The following is a 12,552-nucleotide window of genomic DNA, read 5'->3' as shown; positions in this document are numbered from 1 at the left end:
GACTAACGGAGGTTGAGGGTAGTAGGGTTACAGGAATGAGAAGTATTTTGCGCGAGAGTTCTCACCTTTGCAATTCGCCCCCAGGGAGCTCACCACACTTTGGCGGGTTCATATTTGTCCACCACGGGGCCCCAGCCTTTGCAGAATTTTTTCCCTTCTGTGCTGCATGTCTATCCTCTTGCTATTCTTTTTCCCCTCCATTGGGGAACATGTCTCAGGTATTATTGAGAAAGTTCTGTGTTCTGTTGCTGACGTACAAACAGTCTCACCTTTGTTTTTTGCTCCCTTTTCCTTTCTTTGTTTCCCTTCTCCTCTCGTTCCTCCACTTCGGTGTTTGAGGATCCTCTTTTTTTTCCTTCATCTTCCCTGGGCACTCCTGAAGGCCAGCCCACATGCCTGACGCATAACAAGTGACTGGGTAACGCTTAATTTCCAGCCCCAGGTCGACATACCCCCTAGTGCAAGGTAGGCCCAGAGAGGGGTGACTGCCTGAGCTACTACCTTACCAAATTGCCAATTGGTCTCTCTGTCAGGTGTTCAGGAGGTGTGACATGAGGTGTGAATGATCACCTAAGGTTGGTGCGCGCCCTTGTGCAGGGGCCCCCCAGTTGGAAAGAGCGTGCCATTGGAAACTCTGGCAGTCATGGGGGATTTCCTCGCAATGACTCATTCATCTTCCCTCTTGAAATCTACAAAACACAAACGTAATGAGGCTAACGATTCAAAGACCCTTCCCACTACACCACAGTTCCTCGTGGTCTCGCTTACTGAAGATGGTCAGTCCTTCGCCATGGTAAATCTGTTTATTATTCAGAAAGGTGTTCATACAATTGCTGGCCCTGTGAAATCCTGCTCCCATTTACGGAATGGCTCTTTGCTTTTGGAGACCACTTCTGATGGTCAAGCAAAACAATTGTTTGCTGCCACACTTCTCCACAGTTAACATGTTTGTGTCAAGGCCCATAGAACTTTGAATTCTTCCCATGGTGTTATTTACACCAGGCTGCTCAACAGCTGAGGCCAAAATCCAATCTTACCTCTCTGATCAAGCTGTCATTGCTGTCCATCTTGTAATGAAAAAGCTTGATTCCTTGGTAGTGCCCACCCGCACTCTTTTTCTCACCCTCGATAGAGTGGTGCTTCAGTCCAGGCTCAATGCAGGTTATGAAATTATCACCATCCAGCCACACATTCCGAACCTGATGCGCTGCTACAAGTGCCATTGTTTCAACCACACTAGAATGTCTTGTCTACACACAGCCAAATGTGTCACCTGTGGTAGGGATTTGCACGAGGTTGATTGTCCACCTCCTTCTCCTCACTGTATCAACTGCAATCCTCTGAGGATTGTCCAGTGTATCGTGATGAGTCGGCTGTTCATGAGATCCAGGTAAAAGAAAAGGTGCCTTACCGAGTTGCTCACAAGTTACTGGCTAGTCGCAAACCCTGCGTTCTCCCATCTGGTACCTATAATTCTGTTCTTGTTGCCCCTCGCTCCATGAAGGACATGGCCACGCACACTTGCGACCTAAAATTCAGCTCTGAGGTTGTGAAATCGCCCAGTGCTGAGGTAGTATCACCATCCCCCAGTCCAGCTGTGTAAAAAAACCATCAAACTCTCACCTCAATGGGCGCAGCCACCAACTACACAACCGGTTGGCTGAAAAGGACAGAAGGAGTACTCCTGTGAAGACTTCCTCCATTCCTCTAGCAAAAAACCACCTGAGTCCTCCTCTATACTGAAGGGCTTGAAGAAGTCCACCAAAGGCAAACAGTCTTCTCCTTCGGCAACTTGAAGATCCTCATTGACAGTGTCACCATGTGGTACCCTAGCCTGGCCGGCCTCTGTATTGCTGGTGTGCACCACCAACCGTTTTTCAGCATTAGACTCCACAGACCGACCACACAAGCATGCTGATGCTTCCGTGGACCCCATGGAGCAGGATCCTCCTGCTTCTGCGCCCTGTAGTAGCGACTCTACACTGGCTGTCACTCGACAGTCACCGAGTTGACACCCATACATCTCTGCCTCTTCATGACTGTCCTCCAATGGAACGTTCGCAGCCTTCAGTCCCACAAAGAGGATTTACGGCTGCTTTTAGCATCGCAGCATCCCCTTGTACTTTGCCTTCAGGAAACGAAATTGCACCCTCACAACCGCTTTCTGCTTTGAGCTTTCACATTACTTCCCAATTCTTTTTGACCTTCCCCCTGAGGTCGGCATTCCATCTCGTGGGGGCGTCATGCTGCTCATACCAGATGACATCCATAGTCAACCCATCTCCCTGACTACCAATCTTCAAGCTGTTGCAGTTTGCCTTTTCCTTCCCCGCCTGACTTTTTCCCTCTGTACCATTTATGTCCCTCCATCATTTGATGTCACCAGGACAGACTTCTGTCACCTTACTGGGCAGCTACCTCCCCCATATTTGCTACTCGGGTACTTTAATGCACATCATCCCCTTTGGGGTTCTCCCAGGACCTGTCAGAGAGGTGCCTTCTTGGCTGACCTCCTTAATAAATTTAACCTCGTATGCCTTAACACTGGAGCACCCACTTTTCTTTCCAATTCCTCGCACACCTATTCCCATTTGGACCTATCCTTTTGCACTGCCCAGCTTGCCCATCACCTTGAGTGGTCCGTTCTTTCTGACACCTACTCAAGAGACCATTTCCTGCATGCTCTCCATTTGCTGACTTCTACCCTATCCATGTGAATGCCCAAATGGCAGCTTACTAAGGCTGGCTGGCAGCTTTACTCCTCACTGGCGACCTTTGAAGAAAAAGATTTCCCCAGTTGTGATGACCAGGTGTACTATCTCACCAACGTTATCCTTACTGCTGCAGGATATTCCATTCCTCTCAGTTCCTCTTTACCACATTGTATCCCCGTCCCTTGGTGGACTGAGACATGCTGTGATGCCATTCCCGCACATAGACATGCTCTCTGCATTTTTAACCACCATCCTACGGTGGCAAACTGCATTCATTATAAACAGATGTGAGCAAAGTGTCATCGCGTTCTTCAGGATAGCGAATGAGCTAGCTGAATTCCATTCACAAGTTCTTTTAACAGTTCTACCCCTTCTTCTGTCATGTGGGCCAACCTCCGACGGCTCTCTGGGACCAAGATCCATTCACCCATTTCCAGCCTCACAGTAGCAGATGAGGTTATCGTGGACCCTATTGCTATCTCCAACACCTTGGGCCACAATTTTGCAGAAGTTTCGATCTCTTCCCACTATCACCCTGCCTTCCTCCATCGGAAACAAGCGGAGGTGGCTTGGCCGATACCCTTCTCTTCTCCAAATCGTGAGTGCTACAATGCCACCTTTACTATGAGGGAGCTCAATCATGCTTTTTGTTCATCCTGATCCTCCACCCCAGGTCGGATGCCGTCAACATTCAGATGTTGCAGCACCTATCTATTGCGGGCAAGCACTTTCTGCTTAACACATACAACTGCATCTGGGCAGAGGGCACATTTCCCGGATGCTGGCATTAAGCCACTGTCATACCGATACCTAAACCCAGTAAGGACAAAAACCTTCCTTCTAGTTACCGGGGCGGTAACCAGCTGTGTTTTTGAGGTGATGGAACACATGATTCACGCTCAGCTGGTATGGTGGCTCGAGTCTCACAATTTACTGATGAATGCACAGTGTGGATTTCGAGCGCAGCGTTCTGCTGCGGAAGTCCCAGACTATTGGCCATTTGGAGAAGGCCTACAACACCTGCTGAAGAACTGATATCCTCCTTATTCTTTACATTTAGGGCTTCCATGGCCACCTGCCCTGTTTCCTTCAGGCATTTTTACAAGATCGAGTTTTCAGGGTGTATGTGGGTTCTGCCTTGTTGAACACCTTTGTCCCGGAAAACGGTGTGCCTTAGGGTTCCATCTTGAGTGTCGTCCTCTTTGCTATCGCCATTAACCCTGTCATGGTCTGTCTCCCACCGGACGCTTCTGGCTACCTTTTTGTTGATGATTTTACCATCTATTGCAGTTCTCCACAGACCTGTCTCCCTGAGCAGCATCTTCAGCGGTGTCTTGACCATCTTTACTCCTAGAGACTCGACAATGGCTTTCACTTTTCCAATGACAAAACAGTCTGTATGAATTTCTGGCATCGCAAGTGGTTTCTCCCACCATCTTTACATCTTGGGCCTATTGCCCTTCCATTCATTGAAACAATGAAATTCCTGGGGCTCATGCTTGATAGGAAACTCTCTCGGCCCTCCCATGTATCTTACCTGGCAGCCCGCTGTACGCAGTTTCTCAATGCCCAACATGTTCTCAGTGGTACTTCCTGGGGTGCCGATCGAACCATCGGACCCTTGTCCATTTGAAATTCTACTATGGATGCTTTGTTTATGCATCTTCATGCCCATCCCTCTTATGCCGTCTCAACACTATTCACCATCGTGGCATCTGTTTGGCCATGGACACCTTTTACACCAGCCCAGTTGAGAGTCTGTATGCTGAAGCTGCTGACTACCACTGTCCTACTGCCATGACTTCGTCCTCAGCAGGTATGCATGCCGTTTGTCTGCCATGCATGGCCACGCATCCTATGACTCCTTCTTTGATGATTCCTTCGATTGTCGGTATGTGGCTTGTCCTTCTCTGTTACCTCCTGGAGTCCACTTTTGGCATTTGCTACAGCGGCTTAACTTCACACTGCCTGCATCTTTCCTGGTGGTTGTGAACCCTTCACCATCTTGGCTTCATGAAGCGGCTGATGTTCACCTTGGTCTTCATTTGCTTCCTAAGGACACTACTGCTGCCTCAGTCTATTGCCTTCAGTTTCACAACCTTCGCCTGGAATTTCACAATAGTACTTTTGGATACACTGATGGCACTTGGACTGACCATGGGGTTGGGTGTGCCTTCATTATTGGCATTCGTGTCTTTAGATATGGGCTTCCGGCACACTCCTCAGTATTTACAGGGGAGCTCTTCGCCTTGTATCGGGCCACGGAGTACATCCAGTAACACTGCCTATCCAATTGTGTCTTGTGCTCAGACTCACTCAGTACCCTTCACAGTCTGTGTGTGCTGTACACTGCCCATTCCTTAGTGCAGCGGGTCCAGGAACACTGTCACTTGCTCGCTCTTGGTGGAGACAGTATGATATTTATGTGGGTTCCTGGTTATGTCGGTCTGTCAGGAAACGAGGCTGCTGACGCTGCTGCCAAAGCTATGGTCCTAATACCTCAGCCCGTGAGTACCTATGTTCCTTCCAATGATCTCTGTATTGCTGTCTGTCAGGAGATGGTGTCCCTTTCATATCGCCAATGGTCCTCCCTTCACGGGAATAAGCTCCGGCTTATTAAACCTCTCCCGGCAGCTTGGACTACCTCCTCTCGGCCCTCCCACCAGGAGGAGGTTATTTTAACTCGGTCGCATATTGGGCACTGCCTATTTAGCCATTTTCATTTGCTAAGTGGAGCTACCCTACCACCTTGTACACATTTCGCCCAAGTTTTAACTGTCCGCCACTTCCTGATGGAATGTCCATTTTTTGACCTTTTATGTTCCTGTTTGGGTTTGCCATCTGAGTTATCAGCCATTTTAGCAAATGGCATGTGGGCTGTTGTCCACGTTTTACTTTTTATCCACCAAAGCAATATGGCAAAGACCATTTAAGTTTTAGTTTTGGACCTCCGTTTCTGTATGGTGTCTCTTTTAGCTCTTTTCCATGTGCCTGTTGTTAGCTGTCTTCTATTATGTCAGTTGGGATTACCGTATAGTCATTTTTAACTCCTCTATGTCTTCGTGTTCTATTGTTTTTACTTGGGCACGTATGACCCCAGTTGTTTTGCGCCACAAAACAAAACAAACAAACCTTTGCAATTCAGAAAAGCTGGTGCTGGTGGGAAGGGTCCATATCGCACAGGCTGTGATGCAGTCATTTCAATGAAGAACATCGTGTTGGCCAGTGTGCTCAGCAATAGGGTGGTCCAGTTGTCAAGAAACAACAGTTTGTCAGTGGCCATACATGGAGACACACAGCTTGTTGGTTGTCATGCCCACATAGAATGCTACTTAGCTTGTAGATCAGATGACTGGTTTCACAGGTAGTCCTGCCTTTGATGGGATAGACGATGTTAGATTGTAGTAGGTGGTTGTAGGAAGACATATGGGACAAGTCTTGCATGCAGGTCTATTACAGGGATATTAGCCATGAGGTAAGGGGTTGGGAGCAGGGGTTGTGTATGGATGGATGTGTACATTGTGTAGGTTTATTGGGCAGCAGAATACCACTGTGAGAGTTGTGGAAAGGATAGTGGTCAAGACATTTCTCATGTCAGGGCAGGACAAGAGGTAGTCAATACCCTGGTGGAGAATGTAATTCAGCTGCTCCAGTCACAGGTGGTACTAAGTTATGAGGGAAATGCTCCTCTGTGGCTGGATGACAAGACTTTCGGAGATGGTGGGTAACTGGAAAGATAAGGCATGGGAGATTTTTTTTGTACAAGGTTGGGAGGATTATTACAGTCTGTAAAGGCCTCAGTGAGACCCTCAGTATATTTTGAGAGGAACTGCTCTTCACTGCAAATCTGAAGACCACAGGTGGCTAGGCTGTATGGAAGAGACTTCTTGGTATGGAATGGGTGGCAGCTATGGAAGTGAAGATATTGCTGGTGGTTAGTATGTCTGATATAGACAGAGGTACTAATGTAGCCATCTTTGAGTTGGAGGTCAAGAGCTAAGAAGGTAGCTTGTTGGGTTGAGTAGGACAAGGTGAAGTGAATGGGGAGGTATTGAGGTTCTGTAGGAATGTGGATAGGGTTCCTCACTCTTGATCCAGATCACAAAAATGTCATCAGGGGGCATTTAGGAAGGATTTCTGTAGATGGCCCATGAATAGGTTGACATAGGATGATGCCATGCGGGTGCCCCAGATTTGTTTGTAGGTAATGCCTTTAAAGGAGAAGTAATTGTGGGTGAGAATATAGTTGGTTATAGTGACTAGGAACGAGGTTGTTGGTTTGGAATCTGTTGGGTGTTGGGAAAGGTAGTGTTCAATAGTGTTAAGGCCATGGGCATTAGGGATGTTAGTGTAAAGGGAGGTGGCATCAATAGTGACGAGAAGGGCACTTTGTGGTAAAGGAACAGGAACCGTTGGGAGTTAGTGGAGGAAATAATTGGTATCTTTTATATAGGAGGTTAGATTCCAGGTAATAGGCTAAAGGTGGTGGTCTAAGAGCGCAGCCATTCTCTCACTAAGAATACAGTAACCAGCTACAACGGGGTGTCCTTGGTGGTTGGGTTTATGGTCTTTGGAAGCATGTAGAAGGTAGGACTGTGGGGAATGGTAGGGGTAAGGAGAAAGATGGACTGTGGGGGAGAGGATCTTGGACAGGCCTAAGGATTTCGGGAGAGACTTGAGATCCTGCTGAATTTCTGAAATGGGGTCACTGTGCCAGGGTTTGTAGGTGGATGAATCTGGCAGTTAGTGGAGTTCTTCTGCTAGGTAATCCTTGCAGTTCAAAACAGTAGCAGTAGAGCCTTTGTCGGCAGGTAGGATTATAAGGTCAGAATCAGTTTTTAGGTGGTGGTTGCAGTTTGTTCTGTGGATGAAAGGTTAGCTTGCATGTTGAGGGATTTGGGGAATGATGGTAATGCAAGACTCAGGTCAAGAAATTCTGGAAAGTTATCAGGGGGTGATCTGGGCTCAGTGCAAATGGATCACAGTTGGCCGGAGGAGTGAACTGAGTCAGGCAGGGTTCAGCTTTGATCATTGGTTGAGTCTAATTGGTAGGGTTGGTAGTGAAAAAGTGTTTCCACTGTAGGGACCAGGAAAAGGATAGAAGTCATTAACAAGTCCTGCATGATTGAATTTGGAAGTGGGACAAAAGATGAGGCCTATGGAAAGGACTGATGTTTCTGTGGAGCTAAGGCTTCTGGAGGACAGGTTCATGACATTATTTCAGGTCTGTTTAAGTTCTGGATTCTGTGTGTTGGGGGGAGTGAGTTTTGGAGGATAGGGTAAATGTAGTAGGTCTGCAAGACAGGGTTTGTCGGCTGTGAGAGGACACGGAGGAGGTTTGGAGGTTGTTGCAGAGGTGGTGGGTAGTGGTACTCAAAGGTGGGAGTAGGAAGTGAGCACAGTGGAGAACATTTTGAGGTGGCATTGTGCATGTTGCTCTAGTTCCTGGAGGGCAAGAGTTTCATTGTGTGTTATGGGTTCCAGGAATTTGGGATTGCATAGAAGGAGAACATTACGGATGGAAAGAAGGTATTGCAAGGAGGTCTGAGCTTGATTGATATGGTCTTGCAGGACTATGTTGGTGAGGGCTAAGGATTGGTGGATTCTGAACAGAGGGAGGTCATTTTGGAAGGAAGGGTGACAGCCGGAGATGGGTAATTTGATGGTAAAACCATTTGGGGGATTTCATGAGTCATTAACAATGCAGCAACAGTACGTGGGGCTGGGTTCTGGCTGGGGATAAGGAAACTTTTCTGCATTGACGCATATGGAAGGAGCAAGGAACCATGGTGGTGGAAATAAACATGAAAAAATACATAAATGACACAGAATTGTGTCCAAAAAAATTCGCAAAAAGACACCCAAATACATGGGAAAAATCATGAAACAGGTGAAACAGGGGGAAAATAAATTAAATCTGAGGGAGTTCAATGATATTGAAAGGCGAAAATCCACCAAAATTGCCATGACGTCACATTGAGATCAAAGAAAAGATACAAATAAAAATATATTTTACTGTGGGTTGCAGGTCTGAGGGTGGATGAGTGTGAAGGACGGGGATCACAGATGTGACTGAATGAGGTGAAATTAGTAGGTGCAAACTGGTATAGAATGATGTGGGGTGGGGAGGGGATGGTAGGACGAGATAAAAGATCATGTGGCACCGGAAAGTTGCAGGAAATAATGTGCAAAAATACATGTGAGTGATGCAGGGAGAGTGATCAGTTTGAAGGTATAGGATTAATTATACTGGTGAGAGTAATGTGGTAATGTGGGACATAAGATGCCGCACCAACAATCGGTGTAGTCTTGTAGCTGTCTGTTGTGCGTGGCCGATATGGTAGTGTGGTTCATAAGTAGAACATGCAGTGAGATTTGTAAGGTGACAAGAGGAACACAAGGAAGAAGAGAAAGAAGGGTGGACATTGAGTATAGTGATGCATTAGAAAATAGTAACAAAAGAAAACAGCACTGGGTTAGGATGGAAGAAAAGCCATCAGGCAAAATCAAACAATGGAAAATCCAGGATGGAATGTAACAATATTATGAACAGGATAGTTGCTACTTTGCTACTCACCTTATAGTGGAAGTGCTGAGTCGCAGAGAGGCACAACAAAAAACTGTCAGAAAATAAGTTTTCGGCAATATATCCTATGTTCCTGTAACCCTCCTGGCCTCAACCTTGGTTAGTCATTGTTCTCATCCATCTAGCCCTTGCCTGTTCCCCTTCCAACACTTCACAACCCTCTATTCCACAAACACATCCAGTCAGCCCTACCACACTATCCCACCCTCTCCCTGCCCTAGCCTCCTTACCCCCACCCAGTTGCCCCTCCCACCATGCACTGCAGCTGCTGCTCATGGTGTGGATTCAGCTGCCAGAGAGGCTTTGGTTGTGTGTGTGTGTGTGTGTGTGTGTGTGTGTGTGTTTTATTTTTGACAAAGGCCTTGTTGGCCAAAGCTTGTGACAGTCTCTTTGTTGTGCCTATCCACAGCTTAGCATCTCCACTATATGGTGAGTAGCAACTATCCTTTTCATAATATTGTTAGAATAGAGCTACAGACAGAGAGATGCCAAATAAAATGCATTTGTATGTGAAAAGCACAACATGTGAAGCCTTCAATAAGTACTGTAGTGGAATAATAAAGCTCTCACAAAACGCAAAGATATCCTGGTCGTGTGTGGCTGTGAAACCACAGTAAGTGTCCAGACACTTGTGGATGAGAAAAACTGAAACTGAGAATAGCAAAACAAAAGCAGAAATGCTTACTTCAGTTTTCAAATGTTCCTTTACAAAGGAAAGTCTGGGAGTATTGCTGCAATTTAATTACTATTCTATTACAAAAATGAGAGATAGATACGTGACTTGGTGGCATTGAGAAACAGCTGAAGTAATTAAAACTGAACAAAGCTTCAGGGATAAATGGAATCTGTATCAGATCCTTTACAGAATTAACTATAGTATCCACAGATTCCTCGAATAAAATGCTGTACCCAGTGGATGGAAGAAACTACATGTCAAACCCATCTACAAGAAGGGCACCAGAAGTGACCCATATAACTACTATCCAATATCCTTGACATCCATTTGATGTAGTATCGTAGAAGATACTTGTATTCTGAGAATTCCAAAAACATTTACAATGTTAAACCCATCTGGTGCTTTCCACACCAGTCATTTATCAAGGCAGTCAGATAGGTGCAGTGTTTCTGGACTTTCAAAAGACATTTGACCTGCTACCACACATACACTAATTATCAAAAGTACAATTATATGGGGGCACAAAGATACACAATCAGATTGAAGATTTCTTGGTGGGGAAGACACTTATCTTGGATGGAGAGCCATAGACAAATGTAGAAGTAATGTTCAGTGTGTTCCAGGGAAGCGTTTTGGGATCCTTGCTGTTCATGTTTTATATTAATGATCTTGCAGAGAATGTCTGTACTTACCTCAGACTTTTTGTAGATGAAGTTATCAGTAATGAAGTACTGTCTGAAAAAAGTTGCACAAGTATTCTGTCAGATCTTGGTAATATTTCAAAGTGGTGCAAAGATTGGCAACTTACTTGAAATGTTCAGAAATTTAAAATTTTGCACTACACAACATGAAATAACATATTATCGTATGACTGCAATGTCAGTGAGGTAAATTTTGAATTGGTCAAATTATGCAAATATGTGGGTGTAACAATTTGTAGAGGCATGGAATGGACTGATCACATAGTCTCAATTGTAGGTAAAACATTTGCCAGGCTGTGGTTCATCAGTGAAATACTAGATAAATGCAGTCAGTTTACAAAGGAGATTACCACAAAACACTTGTGCAACTCATCCTCGAATATTGCTATATTGTGTGCGACCACTATGTAATAGAACTAACAGGTGGTGTTGAATGTATACAGTGGAGGACAGCACAAATTCTCACAGGTTTGCTTGACCCAGGGTTTTCACAGAAATGCTACAGAACTGAAATAGCAGGTGCTTAAAGGTACACAAACTATCTTACAAAAGCCGACTTAGAAAACTTGTAAAATGGAATCTAAGAATGTACTAAAACTCCCTGTGATTGCTCCTACAGGAATCATGAAGAGAAGATTAGACTAATTACAGTACACACAGAGGTGTTTAAGCAGTCATTCTTCTTGTGTTCTGTAGAGGAGTGGAATGGGGAAAAGCTCTAATAATTGATAAATGGTATAGTGGGAAGTACCCTGTGCCATGCAATGCAGTGGTATGCAGGTACAGGTGTGGATGTAGTCATTTGAAGTTGCTTATCCTATTCCAGCCTCGATCTCCACAATGTCTTCTCCCTCCTCATCTAGGCTCTTTGAATTAAGACTTTTATAGCTGAATTCTGAATGCTATAAAAATTGAGCATAACGTTTTGCTCCTTCTGTTTGGTCCTCAATAGCTTCAAAATTTTGAACAGTGTGCTCTGGTAAACATTGTCAGAAGGTTGTGTGTGTGTTTTTCTTGAGCCCATTTTCTGAAATAAGTTGTATTGTCAGTATTACCCAGTAATAGTGTGCTTCCAGATGTTCTGCAGAGTTGTTTCCATTTTATGCACAATATTTTGATGACACAGCAGAGCAACCAGAAGCTTACTATTAATCAATCGTGCTGAGAAAACCTGAGAAATTATAGTATTATCCCATGTGTTCTTACATTTCTGCTGAACCCAAATGGATCTTCCCCAGATTGCCCCATTCACATCAGTATTTAGCAGTGCTGTCATATTTGATTGACAGCCAGGCCAGTTTTACACCACTTTAATTTCCTATATTTGTTCGTCATTTTTCTCCTCATCTGTTTAGGAGAGCATTATTAACTGCTTTGTCAGCTGGGATGGGGGGTGGGGGACATGTCTCCCTCCACAGATGTGCCCCCCCCCCCCACTTGCTTTGACCTACTTGCTAGCAAGGTTTTCTGCCTCTTCCTAGATTTCCTAAAACTGCTTTTATTCTTAGCACTTTGTGTTGTGGGTGTCCCTGTCCTAGTAACATACTTTCATGGCTTTCACTTCCTGTTATCAATAGTGTTCGCCATGACCTCTGCAATACTCACGCCTGTCAGCTCAGACATTTTTTGTTATTGGAGTTATTACATTTTTCTTGATATCTAAGGGAATTTTGCTTGTCTCGTGTATCATGCATACAAGGTGGTTCTTAGTTCTACCAAGGATGTTAATAATTTGGAGATGTGCTCTACTCCAGACGCCTCATTTCAGTGCTCTGTCTACTTCTTCTCACAGTATCACATTACCCATCTCATCTTCACCCTACTACTCTTTCTACAGTATTGTTGTAAAGTGCAAAAAGTTTATCTACTGAAACT

The 12,552-nt window shown here is 45.1% G+C and overlaps 1 protein-coding gene across 1 annotated transcript in view; it reads left to right on the top strand.

Annotated features, from left to right (window-relative positions):
* Nucleotides 1–12,552, top strand: part of LOC126187847 (venom serine carboxypeptidase) — a 143,074-nt gene that overhangs the window by 102,251 nt on the left and 28,271 nt on the right. The window lies entirely within an intron of this gene.

Source organism: Schistocerca cancellata, chromosome 5 (assembly GCF_023864275.1).
Source record: "Schistocerca cancellata isolate TAMUIC-IGC-003103 chromosome 5, iqSchCanc2.1, whole genome shotgun sequence".
NCBI lineage: Eukaryota > Metazoa > Arthropoda > Insecta > Orthoptera > Acrididae > Schistocerca > Schistocerca cancellata.
The sequence above is the reverse complement of the archived record's forward strand: the minus strand, read 5'-3'. Positions and strand labels throughout refer to the sequence as shown.